Source organism: Ailuropoda melanoleuca, chromosome 16, assembly GCF_002007445.2.
Source record: "Ailuropoda melanoleuca isolate Jingjing chromosome 16, ASM200744v2, whole genome shotgun sequence".
Lineage (NCBI taxonomy): Eukaryota > Metazoa > Chordata > Mammalia > Carnivora > Ursidae > Ailuropoda > Ailuropoda melanoleuca.
Genome location: NC_048233.1, coordinates 75,907,668 through 75,929,630, shown reverse-complemented (window position 1 = coordinate 75,929,630; position 21,963 = coordinate 75,907,668). Strand labels below are relative to the sequence as shown.

Below are 21,963 nucleotides of genomic sequence, written 5' to 3'. Positions count from 1 at the left end.
GGCACGGGACACTCACACATCGCAGGTGGGAACAGAAGCCAATCTAGTCTCTTGGGGGGCAGTGTGGCAACGTGTAGTAAGTCTTTAGTAATAATAATAACATCAATAATAAAGCCATCTTTACCCCAGAAAATCCACTGTTGCTGTCTCTCCAGTGAATAGAAAAGAGCCCAGCACACAGAAGGGACGAAAGAGAGAAAGAGAGAAAGAAGGGAGGGAAGGAAGGAAGGAAGGAAGGAAGGAAGGAAGGAAGGAAGGAAGGGAAAAGAAAGAAAGAAAGAAAGAAAGAAAGAAAGAAAGAAAGAAAGAAAGAAAGAAAGAAAGAAAGAAAAGAAGAAAACCTGCTGAAATGAACAGCAGGGTGAGTGCCAGTGCTCACAGAGAAAGATGCAAGGAAGCTCAATGCAGCAGCAAATTACAAAGAACCAAAATGCGCACAAATAGAGGACTAGTTAAATAAATTATAGTATAGCCTTAAAAGAGAATAATTTGTAGATATTAAAAATGATGGCATAGATATGTACCTATTGCTTTGGAAGAATATTCTCCATATGTTATTGGAGGAAGGAAGCCGGAAAAAAGCAATCTCATTTTATAGACAGAAAAACATTTTAATATATGCACAGAGCTAAGTTAATAATGTACCCAAATGATAACAATGGGAGACGAGATTTCAGATCATTCTGATTCTTTTTCTTTTAGTGTATTTCCACTTTCTAATTGTTCTACAATGCCCATGTGTTACTTGTATAATTAAAAATAATATGGAGAAAAGAAACTAATACATGAAAATATTTCTCATCTAACAGGAGTGAAGTAAGGCCAAGAAGGGGAATGCGAGTGGTCAATCAACAAATGGTTTCAGAGCACCAGTTATGGGCCACGCCATGTGCCCCAGCAGCTACCAAGACGTGCAGGGGAAGGTCTCTGGCCTCCAGGAGTCCATAGTGTGATGGCAACAGATCATGAGAGAGGGTGGGAGATGCTGCATGCCGGCGCTCAGACTGATGGGCATGTGGGCCCCCAGCAGCCTTCTGCTTCCTGCCTGTGGGATAGACCCCAGGGATCGACCAGGAAAAGACCAAGATGAGGCAGGGGAGGGCTGTGGATGGGGGAACCTGCAGAGCCAGAGATGAAGCCAGAATCAGGGAGAACCAAAGCAAAGGCTGGCAATGATGGAGAAAGGCCAATTCTCATCAGTGAGAGTTGAGCTTTGCAGAAAAAAAATTAACAACCCAACTGTGTACTAGAGACCATGCTAGATGCCAGGAATACAGGTGCTAGGAATAATCAAAACTAGCAAGATCCCCAGTTGAGGAGGAAAGGGAATAAAGAAAATTGACTCATCAATCCATAGTAAATATAACAAGGCAAATACGAGTGTAGTGAAAGACTGTGACTACACTGACATGGTGACCATTGAGTAATGCACAGAATTGTCAAATCACTGTGTTGTACACCAGAGACGGAACGCTGTCTGTCAACTATACTTCAATAAGAAAAGAAAAAAGACAAATACTAGTGATAAGCACATTCCTTCTTAAGCCTCATCCAAATATCCCCACTGTCTTACTTCAAACGGTAAATGTCATGGAGAAAAAATAATAAAACGAACATCCTCATACCTATTACCAACATTTAACAGTTCTTAACATTTTGCCAAGTTTGCTTCATCTGTTTTTTTGTTGCTGTTTTTGTTGTTGATGTTTCAAAGTACACATTTCATCCCTAAATACTTCAGTACGTATCTCTAAAACATAAGACAGTTCTCTACATAGCCTCAATAGCGTTATCATACGCAAGAAAATTAACGCTCATTCCTCATTATAACCAAATATTCTAGCCACACTCAAATATATACAATTGTTCCCAAATATTTTTTTAAAGATTTTATTTTTAAGTAATCTCTACACCCAACCTGGGGTTCAAACCCACAACTCAGATAGAGTCACACGCTCCACCAACTAAGCCAACCAGGTGCCACCTCCAAGTATTTTTTAATGCTGGTTTTTCAAACTAGGATTCAATCAGGTTCTACACATTGTCTGTGAATGTTTTTACTTTGAAGTCTCTTTAATGTCTATATCTACATTTCTTCTACAACTTTGATCTATAGATGTATCTTCTTTCATTGTCAAAGTGACTGCTCCCAAATGTCATGTACCCAGAAGGGTACGTCATAGCCAGACCCATCCAAAAGAAACCCAGGCTGTTGGCAGGTAGCAAACACTGCAGTCTGAGCCCCTCTGATCCACTGGTAAGAGGTAACGGACTATGGGTGAAATCTCCAGACTTGGAAATAGCAACGATACCCTCTAAGTGAATCGGACCGATGTGAAAAGGACTATAGTGTCCCTCTCTCTCTCTCTCTCTCTCCCTTTGCCTTTCTTGTATAATTCAAAGAGACAAGCAGATGTAATGGGAAGAGCTTAGGTAGATGAGTCTCCACTCCAGCTCTGTGACTGCGGAGCAACGGGGTCTTGGGCACATCATTTCACATCTTTGAGCCTCATTTCTTGACCTGTAAAATGCATAGTGTTTATAGTGTTAACTGATGCAGTTTTAGGATTTCTCTTCTACAGCAGCTAGCATTGCTTTAACCAACACAAAGTCATTACTAAGTCATACTTACAGGTTTGATCTAAACCATGGTGGGCTTTTGGAAAACCAAATAAGGAATCATGCAACTGGGGGAGGGGGGATATTTAAGTTTTAATATTGTATTTCATCATCAGATTTATAACACTTTTTTCCATATTTTTACACTTCTGAAAGAAGGTCGTGTGTTGAAATTGGTGGTATCTCAAATTGCTGACTGCCAGGGAATGGTTGTGATGTAGCTGTCATTGATTGCGCGTGCACAAACCTGAACGGTTCTCCATCTCTTCTCCCTTTTCCTTGAGCTTTGTGCATTGTTAGCGGTACAGGTGCTGAGTTTAACCACCAGTTACAATGTCTTCAAAAAGATTCCATGCTGATTTGGCACTGAAATGAAAAGTTATTGTGAACTAAAAAGGCAAGGAAACAGAGCAACTCAATATGTGATAAATCTCTCTGTCTAGGGGCATCTGGCTGGCTCAGTTGGTGGAGCACGTGACTCGTGATCTCAGGGTTGTGGGTTCGAGCCCCATACTGAATGGAGAGATTACTTAAAAAAATAAAATCTTTTTAAAAATATCTATGTCTAGGGGTGCCTGGGTGGCTCATTTGGTTAAGTATCCAACTCTTGATTTCGGCTCAGGTCATGATCTCAGGGTCATGGGATCAAGGTCTGTGTCAGGCTCTGCATTCAGCAGAGTCAGCTTGAGATTCTTCCTCTCTCTCTCCCTCTGCCCTGCCCCACACACTCTCTTTCTCTCTGTCTCTCTCTGTCTTTAAAAAATAAATAAATAAATCTTTGAAAAAAATCTAGGTCTAAATAAGATTTTTAAAAAGCTCTTTCAATATGCATCAAATGAAAATTCTAAGTGATAGGAAAGTTTTATGTCATGGATTTCTATCTCTTAGAACTACAGTAGCAGTGGCGTGAGTCCTAAGTGCTACATAAGAAGGGAGAGGGTGCTAGGAGGGTGAATATAGGGAGGAACATAATTCAGGTCCCCCTGAGGGAGTGATGACCCCTGGAAGACAGCAGTGGCGGTATCCACAGAGGACTTCCCATGAACGAGATACAATTCTAAGTTTTTTGTGTAATTCATTCAATCCTCATAAAAACCCTCTCCATTTTACAGATGAGGAAATCAAGATAGGGATGGAGAATGTAAACGATTTGTTCACAACTCAGGTCACACAGCTAATGAGTGATATACCAGGAAGTTGAACCACAGCAATCTGGCTGCAGAGCCTATGCATCTTACCACTTGAATATCCTCTCCAGTGATTAAAACGAGTGAGTCATCTCCATGTTGCCAATAGGAGCAGCAGTAAGTGAACCACTTACAAGCATAGGCTATAGAACCAGACTTGATGACTTCAAAGCCAGGCTCTGCAATGGACCAGCAAGGTATTCTCTGCCTTGGTCTCCCCTCCTCACTTGTTGTGAGGATAAATAGGTTAATAAGCTTCTAGAGCTTGGATCAGGACCAGAAAATAGTTAAGTCCTCAAAAAAATTATAGTATTATTATTATATTCACACAATGCTCACAATAACTCTAAGGAAATTGAGGCTCAGAGAGGTTTAGCAATTTGTCTGAACCACACATTTCAAAAAAGAAAAAACAGCAGAATGGGTGAAGGGGAGTGGGAGATGCAGGCTTCCAGTTGTGGGTGAATAAGTTACGGGAATGAAAGGTACAGCATAGAGAACACGGTCAGTGGTGGTGTCACAGCGTTCCATGGTGACAGACGGTATCTACACTTGTGGTACACAGAGCATGACGATATAGAGATTGTGAATCACTCTGTTGTGCCCCTGAAACTAATGGAATGTTGCAGTCAACTAGACTCAAATACAAAATTAAATATACAAATAAAGTAAAAAACCTTGATCTCAGGAAGGAAGGAAGAAAAAAAGAAAGGAAGGGTGGGAGGGAAGGAGGGAGGGAGGGAAGGAGCGGGAGGGAGGGAAGGAATCAGGATTCAAACCTAAGCCTGTTTACTCGGAAGCCTTTACTTTATGCAGTACCCCCACAGAGCTATTAAAGATGAGTCAGTGGTTTAGGTATTCATTCTTGAAGGTTTCCAGGAACAGAGATTCTAAATCCCAAAGTGACACCTCATTTTAATGTCCCAAATCCCACCCAAGAGAGAGGCTTTCTCATTGGACTTGATCTGTTTTATTTTAAAGGTCACTTTCTCTTTGAGAAGCCTGAGGGAAGATGGACACTCACCAGGCAGCTTCTTTCTTTTATATTTTTACATTTCTTTTATATTTTATATTCTTTTATATTTTTCATATATGTACTTCCCATTTCCTCACCTATATAGAGAAGGCTGGGATCATTTTAGAGTCTAGCACGAAGGAGGCGCTCGACAAAAATGTGTTGTGTGGAGAACAGCTTGGTGGTTGCCACACGTGGGAGGTGTGGGGGTGGGTGACATGGGTGAGGGGCTCCAAAGGCACAAACATCAGTTATAAAATAAATAAATCATTGGATGCAATGCACAGCATGGCGAGTACAGTAAATAATACTGTGATGCATATTTGGAAGTTGTTAAGACGATAGATCTTAAAAGTTTTCATCACAAGACAAAAAAATTTTTAAAAATTAAAAGAAAAAAGATTTATAACTATGTGTGATAATGGATGTTGATTAGATTAACTGTGGCGATCATTTCACAATATATACAAATATCAAATCATTATGCCGTACACCTAAAACTAATATAATGCTATATGTCAATTCTATCTCAAGCTGAAGAAGAAAAGCACAAACCATGTATTGTATGAATGAACAAACCAGAGAATGGGTGCATGGCCTGTAAGGGTCCCCCCCCCCATCAGACAGACCCCATGCCACCCCACCCCTGCCCACCCAGCTTGCTGCTTTCTCTTTGACTCGCATTTCTTTTTTTTTTTAATTTTTTTTATTATATTATGTTAGTCACCATACAGTACATCCCTGGATTCCGATGTAAAGTTCGATGCCATTCGTTGCGTATAACACCCAGCACACCATGCAATACGTGCCCTCCTTACTACTCATCACCGGTCTATCCCAATCCCCCACCCCCCTCCCCTCTGAAGCCCTCAGTTTGTTTCTCATAGTCCATAGTCTCTCTCGCATTTCTTAATCTCATTGTTTCTCAAACAGTGGTGTCTCCAGGACATTCTGAGGACATTGTGGAGTTGAAGCAGCCTTGGTATGTGGTGACACCCTGGCTTTCCTCCTTCATTCCCTTGGGCCAGTTTTTGACCAAGAAGGAAACAGATTCTCTCCCTCTGCCCCTCCCCCCTTCTAAAATAAATAAACAAATCTCTTTTTTTAAAAGGGTAGAGATGGGGGAAGAGTGAGGGTGGGGAGTAGGGATGGGGTTGGGTTTAGGGCATGGGGTGCTGAGTTTGAGGGCGGGTGGGTAGCTGACATGTGACTGGAACCCTCATGCACATCATAAGAGTTGGTCAAGGTCATAGGTGTTACAGGCAGGGGAAGGTTGGGAGCACTGCTAGACATTTGCCCTTAAGATAGGAGACCTGGGCCTTTGGTTACAAGTAATGGAAGCCCATCTCAACCAAGCATAAGGAAAAAAGAAAAGCATGTATATTGCTCACAAAACTTGAAATTCCAGGCATGGTGCCAGTTTCTGATGAAGCTAACATTCAAATGAGGCCTCAACTTTTTTCTCTTTATCTCCCTGCCCTGTTGCTTTTCTCTCTGTGTTTGATTGTATTCTCTCCTTACAAGGCAGGCTTCCTCCACTCAATGGCTGCTGGCCACCCTCAGTGGACACCCTTCAAGCTGCCCCAAGCTCTAGCCATCATGACTGTGGGGCAGGGGAAAGGGGTTGTCGGGGGGGAGGAAAGTGGAACTGTTTCCTTTTGTCAAAAAATCAAAAGCTTTCTCGGAAGCCACAGAGCTGACTTCCCCTCAGGTCATATTGACAAAAACTGGGTCACATGGATGCCCCTAGCTGCAAGGGAGTCTGGGAAGGTCGGACACAGGGCCCCTTTTGGCTTAGATGTATCATGATCCGTTGCCTGGGGCTGGCCATGTGGTGACATCACCCAGAATGAAATTAGGTGTTCTTAAGCCATAGAAGAGGGAGACTGGATTGGGTAGGTAAGTAATGGTGCCTACCACAAGAAGGTATCATGAGGCAAACTCAGTAGATCACAGAATGAGAATAGGGAGAAGTTTTTCAGAAAAAAAGGAGAAATTCTAGGTGGACAGAAACAACGAATGTGCACACTACAACTGGGGAACTAAGAGGTGAAAGCCAGAAAAAGAGTTGAATCAGAAGAGGTTGTGGGGGCAAAAGGAGAGGACCCGCCAGCTGTCGCCAGCACCCATCAGGACATCTCCTGGAACATATAGCTTTTTCTCTAAGAATATTCTGCAGCACAAGCTCAGCTAATACAGAGGATTCTTGGTGAGCAAGGAGAGAATGAGATGTCTCCTCACCACACAGAGTCTGAGTTCTTCCTACTGTTTCTGCTCGATCCCCACGATTCATGTGCCAAGGAGACCCTCAACCAAAGCAACAAAGCTACAGCCTTGGGTCACCAAAGGGAGACATGCTGAAAAATCTTCAGTGGTTCCCAACCACCACGAACTCAAGTCCAACTTCATGGTCCAGTCCCGGCGCCATCTCTCATCAGACAGCCTCGTCTCTCGCTGTGCTCCTCCCCCATCCTCTGCTCTCCACCAGCCCATCGGAGCTCCCCAAAACCAGCCTGCACCTTCCTGACTCCGGGATTTTGTGCGCAATGTCCTTTCTGCCCTTTCCTAGCTGTGACATCTCTGAGCCTTCATTTTCATATCTGGAAAATGGTCAAAGCATCTCTCTTATCAGGTGTTGGGAGAGTTTTGAAAATAGGTAAAACATGTTAACTGCTGAGAAAACTGGCACATAGTAAGGGCTCAAGACATGTTAGCTATTATTATTCATGAATCCCTATTTTAAATCTTAACAAACTCCATGTACGTATGGTAGCGCTTACCCGTTCCCTCCCTGCCGTATCTGTGAATGAGTATGTCAAGAGGGTGAACGTCATGAGGCCAGGGTGATGTGTGTGGCTGCCCTGGGCACCTTGTTCTTTGCCAAACACACAGCTAATTGCTCTTGGACAGTTCAACCCAAGGTGAAATACCGTCAGCCTGACAAGGGACAGAACGTGTCTATCCAGGACATGTTGGAGAATTCAGGGCTAGGTTGGGCAGAAAGTCAGCCTCCGGGGCTGCTCCCCCTTGCTGGCTGTGGGGCAATGCCAGGAAATGGAGCCCACCCACAATTTCACAACGAAGTTCTTGGGAAAGTCAGACGAATCAGTCCACTGATGGTGTGTGGTTAAGACCTGTTGCCAGGCATCTGCCCCCCAAGGGCAGGAACCTGCCAGCGTGAGGAGGTGAGGCCTGAGTGCCACTCGCCTCCCTCCACAGCCCATCAGCAATGACTCAGCAGGAAGCCAGCCAAGGCCTGAGTCACTCCCTCCCCTGCTACCACACCCAGGGTTTTCCTCCAGGGCTGGGAAGGCGGCTTCAAGCTGGAATTGTAAATCTTCAGTACCTGGGTCTACCCAGGCTAATGAAATCACATCTTTAACCTAGCTTAGTAAGAGCACAAGCTCTGGAGTTAGACTACCGGGGTTAGAAACCTGGCTCTGCCTTTTATTTAACCCAGGGCAAGTTTCTTACATTCTCTGGCCACAGTTCGCCCATCTGTAAATGGAAACAGTAATAGTACCTCCCTCAGTGGAGTGAAAGAGCTTAGAGCGGTGCATGACATGTTGATACCCCTTCTAACACATGAGGCCAGCCCCACCTCAGGGCCTTTGCACTTGCTGTCTTCTCTGCCTAGAACGTTTTTGCCCCAGATGGCCAGCTCCCTCACTTAATTCAGTCTTGACTAAATATTCATCGTCTCAGTGAGGCCTATGATGACCACCCTATCTGAACCCTCCTCCTCCTCCAACACTTTCACTCTTTCCCACCTTTTCACCTTAGTACTTATCATCATCTCAGAGACTATGCATTTTATTCATGTATCTTCTCTACTGTCTATCTCCCTCCACCCACACTGAAATTCAAGTTCCATTTTTGTCTTGTCTTCTTCCCTGCTGTACTCCCCAGATCTACAAAAGTGCTGACACACCACAGCTCTCAATAACTATATGTGGAATGAATGAATAGAAATGAACGTCAGCTTATTCACAATTATTTGTACCAATCATCATTATCATCAATAAAGGTCACCAAACAAGATCACCACTATTCCATTACAGTGAGAATCAGAGAATAGTTCAAAGTTTAAAACCTTACCTCATTCTGCAAATCTGCTTTTGGTTCATTAATACTTCAATAAACAGACTCTCAAAGCTCTGAGACCTCTACTGTTAGGGCAGGAAACTCTGTTAGCCATTGGGGCTGGGCAGGTGGCTGATAAGGTACATATGTGATTCAGGTGGGGCTGCTCGGGAGTCATGAGAACCAAGGAAGCTGGGAACGCAATCCCCACCTATTGCCATTAAAATCAAAAGTAAAATTAAAGAGATCATCTCTACTAGCCAAACACATCTCGAAACTGCATTTCCCTGATTCCAGATTCTAACTGTAAGTTTATCTTAGCATCCATTTGATCTTCCTGGTTTTAAAATATCCAAATATTAATATGACTCAGAGCCTCTCATTCTCCCACCGCCCTGACATCAAAACTCCAGCTTCACAGGTCCTACAGTCAGCTCCAATTTTAGCTACCCTGTTCGGGGCTGCTTTGCTGCCCTTTTCACCGCCCCCCCCCCCAGAGTTCAGCTCAGGACAACTCACCAGTGTATTCCCGAAGCCTAGCAGAGCCCATGACACACAGGGATGAGTGAATGAATGAATGACTTGATCAGAGGAGGCAGTCTTAAGGGCCCCTGGAACCTTCCTTGCGTCCATTATTCAATCTTCAACAGCCCCCAGGGAGGCATCTACTGTCCAGCTAGAGTCTCTCCCCAGGACTGTTTCTCCCCTGCTCCTCAAGGGTGAAGGTCCGTTAAGAAGACACCAATTCACCTCATTAAAGAGAACTACATCAGTGTTCTGTATAGCCCACTGTGTCTGTGTAGAGATTGGGGTGACCTCACCCTCCTCCCCAAGGACAATAGGCAGGGACTTGCTTGTGTTTGTATAAAGGCCCATCCTCGTGAATTTTCCAAACAAAGAGATACGGCTCCAAAAGTGTGGAACCTTTACTCCTAGAAACGGAAACTGCCAGCATCCCTCCCTCACCCCTCCGCCACCCCCTCCATACCATTTTCTCATTTAAATAGAAAAAAGAAATTAAGTCCCCCCCTACACTCTCTCTCTCACAAACACACACACACACACACACACACACACACACACACACACACCCATGTATAGATGGGAAAGTGGAGCCTAGACAGACTTGAGTTCTCATCTTTACAGGCTGTGTGACCCTGAAGTTGCCTGAGCCTCTGCCTTCTCATCCTTGAAATGGAAAGAAAAATCAAGTGACCTGACAGGGTACTGGAAAGATTCAATGAGAGCCAAGCCTTCTCCTGATTTAGCCCCTCCTCCTCCCCCTCCCCCTTTGACCAGGTACTAGGTGGGACACACACACACACCAGCCCCACCCCCACCTCCCAGATGTACCCCGGTCCTGCACAGAGGCCCATTAAATTAGCTCTTGCCATTATCATGGCTCTTTCGGTTCAACCCCTGAATGCCGAGCCCCATACAGCAGCCCTCAATGCCCACCACCGGCCTGCCTCTCCAAGCAAAAGTGCTCTGAAAAGCAAATCGCATGTAAGGACAGATGCGAGGGTGAGCGGCATAAACGAGAGCCAAACCTCAGCAGTGACTTCAGCGTCACGCGCAGGCTCATGGCTGTTCCCCGCCATTGGCCCCACACCCTCATCGCCCCTCCCCCAGGCCATGCATCTGTAATATTCATGTCCTTGTTTGTGTGTGTGTGAGAGAGAGAGTGTGTGCACACAGGGGAGGGAGGGGCAGAGGGAGAATCTTAAGTAGGCTCTATGCCTGGTGCGGGGCTCCATCTCATGACCCCAGATCATGACCTGAGCTGAAATCAAGAGTCCCACGCTTAACCAACTGAGCCACCAGGAGTCCCCTGTCATAATCATTTTCACAGAAGCCTTAAAAGGTTGCTGCTCATTGACAAACACGGGAGTGGATATTTTCAGGGAATTTCTGCGGAACCATCACGGTGTGAAGACATCACAGAAAGCCCCTGCCAGTCCTGTGGCCTTGAAGACATCATCCAACCTCGTTTTTCCTGAGCCTGAGCCCTCACAGCACCTGATGCTGACCCCAGTGGTAGCACGGAACTCTCAGTGTCTGGTTGCTTCTTGGTCCCTCACTAACCTGGCAGGGCCTGAAGGGTGGGGATTGGGTGCCTGGCACGAATAGGGCTGAATAAATACTGCTTGGCTGCAAATCTGAATACAAGCCATCCAGAGAGGTTTTCTCTTGCACCCCCATCCCTCCCTATCTAGGGGGAGGAGGGGCAGGGGACAAGGATGTAAGGGATAGGGGACTTCTAGACTTTCTCAATTTCCTCCAGAACTAAGTAAGCATCAAGGCCTCTGTAGGCCTGACAGCTCTTCCTCTTTCTCTTCGTCATTGGCACAACAGCCCTTGACTCTAAGCCTTATGTGGCTGGGGAGGTGGGGGGAGGGAGTGTCTGGAAAGATCAGAAGCCCGAGACAGCCTTAGAGTATAGGTTTGCTGCTAACCTGCTGCGTAACCTCAGGCAAGCAACCTGGGCATCTCCCTAAACCTCTGGTTTCTAAGCTGTGACGACAGGAAGCCAACGCTCACGGCACAACTACCCGGAGTTTAGACATACATTCATATTGCTAACTCATTCAACCTATAAAATGAAGGCGTTGGACGATGTCATTTCTGAATTCCTAATGGGGAAGATTTCAGTAGCTGTGTTCCAAACCACTCCAGCCTGGAGTGCCGGGAAGGGACAGTGACGTCACAAGCGAGCACAGGATATGGAGCTGGGCTGATGTGGCTTTCAGTCTATGGGTCTGTCACTTCCCGATTGTGCTGATGTTGAGCAACTCACATGGGCATTCAGAGCCTCAGTCCCCTCATCTACAAAATGGGAACAATAGTATCCCACTCGTAGGGCTGCCTGCAGGATAAAAGGAAATGGGGTACCTGGGAGCCTAGCATTGCACTCAGCACACAGTAGGGCTCAACCACAGTAGTTCCTGCCCCCTTCCCAAACTACTCAAAGAAGATGTGACAATCAGCCTTTATGCAAATTATTGCTGCTATTCCCTGAGGTCATTTGCTTGGGTCTGGACTGTGAGAAGGAGGCGGAAAGTTGCATCTGATTGTCTGAAGAGTGCTGATGACAAAGGTTTCACTTCTGCAGCCTTCGCTCCAAGGCAGTGGTAGATGGTCATGGATGCAGACCCCAGCAAAATCAGCCTTTCCCTCTAGACTCCACTGCCCAAAATCATTTCTTTAAAAAAATTTTTTTTTAATTTTTTTTTAAATTTTAAAAGGTCCCCCTTCACTGTGCTAAGTGTAGTCCAGAATCTGGGTCACCTTCTCTGTGATGCCCTCTCTGACGCCCCACCCCAGCCCCATTTACAATCCCAGCCCTTCTCCAACCTCTGACAACTCCCCATTGCCCTTGCCTGCTTTACTTTCTCCATAGCACTTACCACCACAGAACACACACGTGCACGCACACACTCAGCTGCACACACGGCACCTCAGTGTAAGTGCTGTGAGGGTTCAGAATGGCAGGGGTGGTGTTGGCTGCAAAGTCTCTGGTGCTGAGACCAAGACCTGCATTAGGTACTAAATAAAAGTTTGTTGAAAGAGGGGCGCCTGGGTGGCGCAGTCGTTAAGCGTCTGCCTTCGGCTCAGGGCGTGATCCCAGTGTTCTGGGATTGAGCCCCACATCAGGCTTCTCTGCTAGGAGCCTGCTTCTTTCTCTCCCACTCCCCCTGCTTGTGTTCCCTCTCTTGCTGGCTGTCTCTCTCTATCAAATAAATAAATAAAATCTTAAAAAAAAAAAAAAAGTGTGTTGAAAGAATGAATCAGGGCCTGAGCTAAAGCCAAGCTGGCAGTTCTGGCCAGATAATACTAAAATATCACCTGAGCCCCTCCTTTCAGTTTGCAAAGGCCTCTCACAGTATATGTTTGCTCTTGTGCAGAAGACTTTGTCTCTGCATTTTCTGGGTGAAGAAAGCTAACTCAGAGAGATGGAATGTTTCCGGAAGACAGAGGAAGCCCTGCTGGCCCCCTGGCCTTGGGCAAGTCACTTCCCGGCTCTAATCTCATTTTTTCTTATCTGTAAAACGAAAAGATGTGGACTGGGTCCCATCTGGGGCTAAGACTTTTAAATTCTAAAATCCCCTGACCTGGTTGTTAACCCTTTAAAGACCGAAGCAAATGGTGTTATCCACAAACCCTAACTGCAAAATCAGGACGAGCTGCCACCTCGGCCCGTCTGAACCCATGTCCAGTTCTCTTTCAGACCCCAATCCACTGGGGGTCAGTGGAGAAGAGGGGGAGAGCCACATGGAGATCTGGAAGAAAAGCATTCTGGAGGGGTGCCTGGGTGGCTCAGTGGGTTAAGCATCTGCCTTCAGCTCAGGTCACGATCCCAGGGTCCTGGGATTGAGTCCCTCATCGGGCTCTCTGGTCAGTGGGGAGCTTGCTTGTCCCTCTCCCTCTACCTGCCACTCTGCCTATTTGTGCTCTCTCTCTCTCTCTCTCTCGGTCAAATAAATAAATAAACCTTAAAAAAAAAAAGGTCACCTGGGTAGTGCAGTAGTTAAGCGTCTGCCTTCGGCTCAGGGTGTGATCCCGGCATTCGGTGTTCAGATAGAGTCCCACATCGGGCTCCTCCGCTGGGAGGCTGCTTCTTCCTCCCCCATTCCCCTGCTGTGTTCCCTCTCTCGCTGGCTGTCTCTCTGTCACATAAATAAATAAAATCTTTAAAAAAAAAAAAGTAAAAAAAAAGAAGGCATTCTGGACAAAAGGAAGAGCAAGTGCAAAGGCCCTAATGTGGCAACAAGCTTCATGTGTTCTTGGGGTGAGACGGCCCATGTGGCCAAAGCAACATGAGCAAGGAAGAGGTGGGTAGGAAATGAAGTCAGGCAGGTGAGAAGGGGCCAGCTCAAGCAGAGCCTGGTGAGGAGTTTGGATTCTGTGCTAAGCGTATGGGAAGCCATCCGAAGATGTTCACAGGAGAGTGACATGGTCTGATAGATGTTTTAAAAGATGACTCTGGCTGTCGTCTGGCGAATGAACTGTGGCTAGTACAAGAAAAGAAGCAGGGGACCAGCTGGGAGGCTTTTGAAGAGTTAAGGTGAGGACAGCTGTGCCTTGAGGCAGGGGGCTGGCAGTGCAGATGGCGAGAAATGGGGAGATCACAGATGTTTCTGGAAGTAGAACTAATAAGACTAGGGTGCCTGGGTGGCTCAGTCAGTTAAGTGTCTGCCTTTGGCTCAGGTCATGATTCTGGAGTGCCAGGATCTAGCCCTGCATTGGACTCCCTGGCTCTGTGGGGAGCCTACTTCTCTCTCTCTCCCTCTGCCCCTCCCCCTGCTTGTGCTCTCTCTCTCTCTCTCTCAAATAAATAAAATTAAAAAAAAAAAAAGAACTAACAAGACTAGCTGAAGGATTCATTACAGGCTGACATAGGGTAGCAAGGAGAGGAGTCAAGATTTTAGCCTCACTCAGAGGATCATAGGGAAAGAGAGGGAAAAAGGAAACAAGATGAAACCAGAGAGGGAGACAAACCACAGAGACTCTTAATCTTAGGAAACAAACTTAGGGTTGCTGGAGAGGAGGAGGAGTGGGGGTATGGGGTGGATGGATGGTGGACATTGGGGAGGGTATGTGTTGTGGTGAGCGCTGTGTGTTGTCTAAGACTAATGAATCACAGACCTGTACCCCGGGAAAAAATAATACTATATATGTTAATAATAATTTTTAAAAGATTATAGCCTCACTCCCTTCCCCCCCCAAGACCTTATGATTTTCTCCCTATTTTCTCTCTACTCTCTCCTCTCTGCCTTCTCTTCACCATCTCCAAACCTACCCATTGTCACAGGTAATGCATGCCCCGCCATTTCTGCTTTCCTTGGTCCCAGGAATCTTCCTTCACTCAATCTCTGGATCCTTGTGTGCATGCATCCATCAGCAGGTGCCAAGATAAATTTCTGCTTCGGCGGCTGTGTTCTGTACCCCTATTAGGTGATCAATTCTTCAAGGGTAGGTATCCCAGCAAAGCTGTAGGACAGAATGGCATGTTAGCTATGAGCACAGCTAGAATCTCATTCGTTAGTGACATTAGCTAAGTTACTGATGTCTCTGAGCCTCAACTTCAGGTTGAAAAAAAAAAAGAGGGGGGGGGCGTGTGATTAAAGAGTTAACACATTTAAGTGCTTAGTACACACAGTGCCTGGCATATAGTAAGCCTCCGATGAATGATAGCTGTGGTTATTACCTGCAAGACAGTTGTGCTGCTTGCAACCATGACTTTGGGTAAGTGGTTTTCCCTCTTTAAGTCTCAGTTTGCTCATCTGTAAAATGGGATGTAGATGGAATTCAGCTCTAAGATTCTCAATGCCTCTGTTCCATTTGTTAATGCTTTAGAATCTACCTTGGGCAATGTTACCCAAAACCCTTGCGATGTGATTCATTCTTCATAAGGTTGCATCGCCCTCTATTGGAGGTACTCCGCCAGCATTTGTTGGATCCTTAAATCAGCAGATACTTAGAAGCCCGGAGAGAGCTCCCTCGCCTATATTCTGGTAACAGTCTCTTCTTAAGTAACATCTCTCTCCATGTAGCTATGGATTATATTTACAAAAACAAAACAAAACAAAAAAAGTGGGTTTTCTGCATTTTAAAATTCTGTCCCTATTTTATTCCTTTTTTAGGTCCTCATAAGAATTTGAGGGTTTTTTTAATTAACTATTTATTTTGACATAATTTCAGTCTCACGAAAAATTTGCAAGAAAATTATGCTATATCCTTCACCCAGATTCCTCAAATGTTAACACTTAACCTAATTTGCTTTACCATTTCCTCTCTGAGTCTCTGTGTCTCTGTCTCTGTGTCTCTGTCTCTGTGTGTGTGTGTGTATATATACACACATACACATACACATACATACCTACATATATATCTAGGGCATATTTTTTTCCTGAATCCTTGAGTCTAAATTAGACACAAAGCCCTTTTATCCCTCAATCCTTTATTAATGATGATATATTATTTTCAAATCTTCAGACTTTATTCAAATTTTCAAATTATTTCCATAATCTCTAGAGCAGAAGAAAATCCACATTCCATTTTACATTCAGTTGTCATGTCTCCTTAGTTTCCTTTACTCTGGAATAGTTTCAAAAATTTTCTTTGTCTTTTAAGACATCGACATTTTTAAAGAATTCAGGCCAGACATTTTGTAGAACATTCCTTTATTTGGATTTGCTGGATGTTTCCTAATGATTAGATCCCAGCTATGCATTTTTGGCAGCAACACCACACAAAATTTAGGCATTTTTCAGTCTAAAAAAAAGCAGTGTGTATTTAGGAAAGATATGCAATAATGATATAGAAAATTATACAATTATTTATGTGTTTCTTTATATAAGCAAACACTTGGGAAGCTTTCCAAAATACTGGGGGCGCCTGGGTGGCTCAGTCGGTTGAGCATCCGACTCTTGATTTTGACTCAGGTCGTGATCTCAGGGTCCTGGGATCAAGCCCCTTGTCGGCTCTGTGCTCAGTGGGGAGTGTGCTTAAGGTTCTCTCTCTCTCCCCCGCCCCCTCCCGCCCTTTCTCCAACACGTGGGCTCCCTCCCCCATCCTCTCTAAAATGAAACAGAGGCACCTGGGTGGTACAGTCGATTGAGTGACTGACTCTTGGTTTCGGCTCAGGTCCTGATCTCAAGGTGGTGAGATCAAGCTCTACAGAGGCCTCCATGCTCAGTGGGAAGTCTGCTTGGGATTCTCTCTCCCCCTCCCTGCCCCTCCTGCTTGTGCTCTCTCTCTCTCTCAAAAATAAATAAATCTTTTAAAAAATAAGATAAATCTCCTTAAAAGATTAAAAATAAAATAAAAATACTGATGCTCAGCCCCATCCCTAGAAATGTTCCTAAAATTAGGATGTTTTTTTGAGTGTTAGTATTTTTTTTTTTTAATTCTCCTGGTGCTTCTACCGTGCAGTCCGAGTTGAGAGCCATTGATTTCTACTCTGCTAACTCCAAAAGGAACATTGAACAAGTTACAGAGATCCATAAAAGTACAGTAAGATAGGGGCGCCTGGGTGGCACAGCGGTTAAGCGTCTGCCTTCAGCTCAGGGCGTGATCCCGGCGCTATGGGATCGAGCCCCACATCAGGCTCCTCTGCTGTGAGCCTGCTTCTTCCTCTCCCACTCCCCCTGCTTGTGTTCCCTCTCTCGCTAGCTGTCTCTATCTCTGTCAAATAAATAAATAAAATCTTTAAAAAAAAAAAAAGTACAGTAAGATAAACTGGGAGAAGGGGAAGGACCCTCAAAAGGAGAAGGACAAGTATGAAGTCTCATAAGCTTGCTTCGAGTGGGCCATAAATTTGCTCTAACAAACANAGTAAGATAAACTGGGAGAAGGGGAAGGACCCCCAAAAGGAGAAGGACAAGTATGAAGTCTCATAAGCTTGCTTCGAGTGGGCCATAAATTTGCTCTAACAAACAACATGAAGATAGTGGAATGATGTGAAAGGCAGAAATCCAATTTTAAATGATATACACAAGGTAAACTTACATTGCATCCAGAAAAAAAAATAGAAGCGTCAGAGGTTGCATTTGAATGGTAGCATTATGGGTGATCTTCATTGTTTCCGTATTTTTCTTTATTTTCAAATTCTCCCTTAAAGAATCTGAGGTCCTTTTTATAATTAAAATGTTTTCAAAATATCAGTATAATTAAAATAATTTTCTTTTGTGCAGCATTTCTTTGGCAAAGCTCACATTATCTTATAATAGTAAGTCAATGATGACCGTTGGCTTGCATGTGTCAGGTACCATGCTATAAGCTTTACACAGAGTCTCTTTAAATTCTTATAGCTAATCTTTGAGGCAGATACTATTATTAACCCCATTTCTTTTTTTTTTTTTAAGATTTTATCTATTTATTTGAGAGAGAGAGAGAGCACAAGCCAGGGAGAGGGGCAGAGAGAGAGAGAGAGAGAGAGAGAAGCAGATTCCCCACTGAGCAAAGAGCCTGACATGGGGCTTGATTTCAGGACCCTGAGATCATGACCTGAGCCTAAGGCAGACACTTAACCAACTGAGCCACGCAGGTGCCCCTATTAGCCCCATTTCACAAGACAAAGAAGCTGACTCAGAAAGGTTAAGTCACTTGCCCAAGCCCAGACAACTTCCAAGGATCAGAACAATCATTTTACTCCAGAGCTTAACATTTCACTCTAAGAACACCAATATCTAATCGCTAGGTGAAATAAGTACTCTTACGCAAACCCTGCTAAATTCAGCTATTTCACAGCTTGTTTGTTAAAGGCTATTTTCCATATGAGATGAACGTTAAATTTGAAAAACACCTTGTTATGCTTTGCTTAGTCGCTTTGAAAATGGAATGAAAATTCTTGCCATACTTGGGTTAGTAGCTTTCCACCAACATTTAGCCATGTGCTTTTCTAAGGAAAAAAAAAAGCAAATGTACAAAATAAATTACGGTAGCCAGGCAATATTCAGTAATTTCATTTATAATACGGATTTTACACATGATGCAAACATTTCTAGANCCAACATTTAGCCATGTGCTTTTCTAAGGAAAAAAAAAAAAGCAAATGTACAAAATAAATTACGGTAGCCAGGCAATATTCAGTAATTTCATTTATAATACGGATTTTACACATGATGCAAACATTTCTAGAACAGAGTCATTCTTCAAAAGGAACTCAAAGAATGTCTTTAATGTTTTCCCCATGCATTGAGACCAAACATTTTTACTGAGATCTCTCTAAAAAGCTCAGGAATAGGAAAACAAAATGTAAAAGTCTGGTTTGGTTTAGTGTAGTTGAGTCTTAATTGCTTTTGTTTCTAAGAAAAAGAATTGGAAAAATATGTGGGCTTTTCCACTGGGAGTTCTAGAACCAGCACAGGGCCGGGGGGAGGGGGGGGGTCAGAAGATCTGGGTCCTGGTTAAGTCACTTCTCCTCTCTGGGTTTTTAATGTCTTTGTTTATAAAATGAAGAGTGTGGACCAGACCATCTGCTAAGGTACCCCCCAGCTCAAAAATTCATGATTTTCCAATTGGATTGTCCTGCATTGTTCTTAATTACCTGACTCTAATGAATGACCCAAATGGCAGCCCTCCCTTAGGTCCCTTAGGTCCGGGCAGTCCCGAGAGAGTGCCAAGGCCTTGTTGGAAACACGAGAGAAATGAGTCAAGGCAGCTTTCTCCCTGTCCACCCTCCATCCACTGAGGCTGCTCTCAGCAAGAAAAGAGAAAAACAGAAAGGAAATGGAATATCTGGATTTAGAGAAGAGGAAGAAGACAGAGGAGGAGGAGAAAGGGAAGGAAAGATCCCTTTTTGTTAAGGATTTTCATATATTTAACCATCCCAACCATCAAAGTCTGTGTAATATATGCTTGTATTCCAAATCGGATACAGTAAATTTAGATCTGTAAAGATTCCTTTAAAAAGTACTGCGTTTATTTAAAATTCTCCCAAATGTTTTTCATTAAAGGAAAAGCTTTTTTTATCCCATCACTCATAGTTTCTAGAGCTGTGCCGTCCGATATGGTAGCTACTAGCCACCTGTGGCTATTTAGATGTAAATTTAAATTAATGAAAATTACATTGTGTTTAAAAATCAGCCCCTGGATCACACTAACCACGTATCAAGTGCTCAAAGCCACGTGGGACTAGTGGCTACTGTCCTGGGCACTGCAGACATAGAATATCTCAATTACTGAAGAAAATTCTATTGAGCAGCACTGGTCTAGAGTGTTTGATTAAGGGAAAATGGAGTTGGGAACATTTGACAGAAAATTAGACAATGGGAGGATGAGAATGATACGGTCAACTGTTAGCAATTATGATAATTATAATAGTTCCAACTATTGAGTTAAGCAATTTATATGCATCCTGTCACTCCTTAAAACACCCTCATGAGGGGCGCCTGGGTGGCTCAGTCGTTAAGCGTCTGCCTTCAGCTCAGGTCATGATCCCAGGGTCATCCCTCCCAGGGGCTCCCTGCTCAGTGGGGAGCCTGCTTCTCCCTCTCCCACTCCCCCTGCTTGTGTTCCCTCTCTCACTGTCTCCGTCAAATAAATAAATAAAATCTTTTTAAAAAAATTTTTTAAAAAGCACCCTCATGAGGTGGATACACATTTATCCCTATTTTACAAATGGCAAAACTGAGGCTTAAAGAGATAAAATTGCCCAAGGGCAAGAGCAAGCAGTTAAAGCCAGTCTATCCAGCACCACAGTCCATGGCTTATTGCCTTCTCACCTCAAGTTGAAGGGGCAAGACAGACCTCCAGCTGGTTGCAGTAGGTGTCGTGATAGTCATCCTATCCGCACTGTCCTAGGCACTGGGGACACCATGCGCCCAAGCCCTCCACCCTTGGGGCAGGTGAGAGACAACCGAGTAGTAAATAAATTAATCGCTTCAACCAGTGACTAAGGCAAAGAAGTTAACAGAACAGGCTAACATGGTGGACATCGATGGGGAAGGGGCTCCTTGAGGCACTGGGCAGGGGAGGGATGACATCTGCACTGAGACCTGAAAGAGGAGAAGGAACCAGCCAGAGGGAGAGTGGAGGCATTGACAGTGCAAATGTGGAGTCAAGGCAGGGCTGTAGCTTGGTGAGCTAGAAGTGACCAGCACGGCCCCAGCTGGTGAGAAGCGGAGGAAAGCACGGGGCGCATTAAGTGGAGGGCCAGCTGTCCCTGCCTCAGGAATAGTCACCTCAGCTTCTGGGTGAGAAAAGAAAACCCAGGGGCACCTGGGCGGCTCAGTTGGTTAAGCATCTGCCTTCAACTTAGGTCATGATCCTGGAGGCCTGGGACTGAGCCCCAAGTAGGGTTCCCTGCTCACTGGGGAGTTTACTTCTCCCTCTCCCAATGACCCTCCTTCTGGCTTGTGCTCTCTCTCCCTTAAATAAATAAATAAGGTCTTTTAGTAAAAAAAGAAAAAGAAAAGAAAACCCAGAGGGCCCGCAGGCAACTCTCCTCATTCATCTGTACTCTGGCCGCCCCGGTGGGCCATCTTTTCATCTGGCCCTAATTGATGCCCACTCTTCTAACTGGCCTCCTGCTTCCACTGTGGCCCCTGGAGTCTGTCTCTACTCAGCAGCCACAATGACCCTGTTACTCTCCAAGAGCAAAGAGTAAAAGACAAAGGCACTGAGATGGCTTGCAAGGCCCTAAGTGTTCTGCTCCTTGCCATTCTCCTGACCGGCTCTCCTCTGGCCTCCTCCTGTGCACTCCATACCAGCTACACTGGCCCCTTGCTGTCCCCAAACACATCAGACCCACTCCAGCCTCTGGGCTGCTCAGCTGGAATGCCCTTCCCCCAGTTCACTGCATATTTCACTCCCTGACCTCCTTAAGGTTTGGCTCCGATACCTTCTCCACGAAGCCTTCTCTGACCACCATATTTCAAATCAAAACCCTCTTATTTGCTTTACTTTTTTCTCTATCACTTATCCCCTGCTAACATGACGTGTCTTCTCCTGCATTTCTTGAATGCATTTAGACTATATATTTCTATTTCCCATCTTATCCTTTCCATGACAGTGGGAGGAGTCTTTGCCTTGTTCCCTGCAGCATCCTTGGATAAATGCAGAATGAACACTGAGCTCACCCTCTTAGGGGTCCTCTTCCAGATTTGGGGGTCTATCCCCTGGCACAGTAAATGTGACAGAACCCCCTTCTCCCTATGACCCCCTGATTTTTGTTATTAGTCACAGATGACTGATCCAATAAGATGATATATTTTTTTAAAATATTTAAACTTGTGACACCTTCCAGTTAAAAATTTAACCAGGCCCCTGCAGGCCTTTCCCCAGCCTAAGACACAGACCCTATGAAGACCAGCACCAACCAACAGAAACATAATGCAAACCACATATGCAATTTTAAATTTTCTGTTAGCCACATTGAAAAAAGTAAAAAAGAAACAAATGAAATTAATGTTACTACTATATTTTAACTCAGTATATCCAAACATCATCGTTTCAACATGTAATCAATATAAAAATTATTAGTAAGATATTTTATGTTTTCAGGACTCCTGGGTGGCCCAGTCGGTTGGGCATCTGCCTTCAGCTAAGGTCATG

At 44.6% G+C, this 21,963-nt stretch overlaps 1 long non-coding RNA gene across 3 annotated transcripts in view; it reads right to left on the bottom strand.

Annotated features, from left to right (window-relative positions):
• Positions 1–827: 827 nt before the first annotated feature.
• The window catches only part of LOC105241934, a 75,334-nt gene continuing 54,198 nt past the window's right edge, over positions 828–21,963 (bottom strand). The window contains exons 3-5 of one of the 3 annotated variants that reach the window (XR_004621529.1): positions 14,705–14,895; positions 2,867–2,985; positions 828–2,521 (exon numbers count right to left, since the gene is read on the bottom strand). This is a non-coding gene — a long non-coding RNA (uncharacterized LOC105241934). Of the gene's footprint in view, positions 2,522–2,701; positions 2,986–13,522; positions 13,572–14,704; positions 14,896–21,963 lie in introns of those variants that run through there. The other 2 variants (XR_002144546.2, XR_002144545.2) reach the window with 2 other exon arrangements.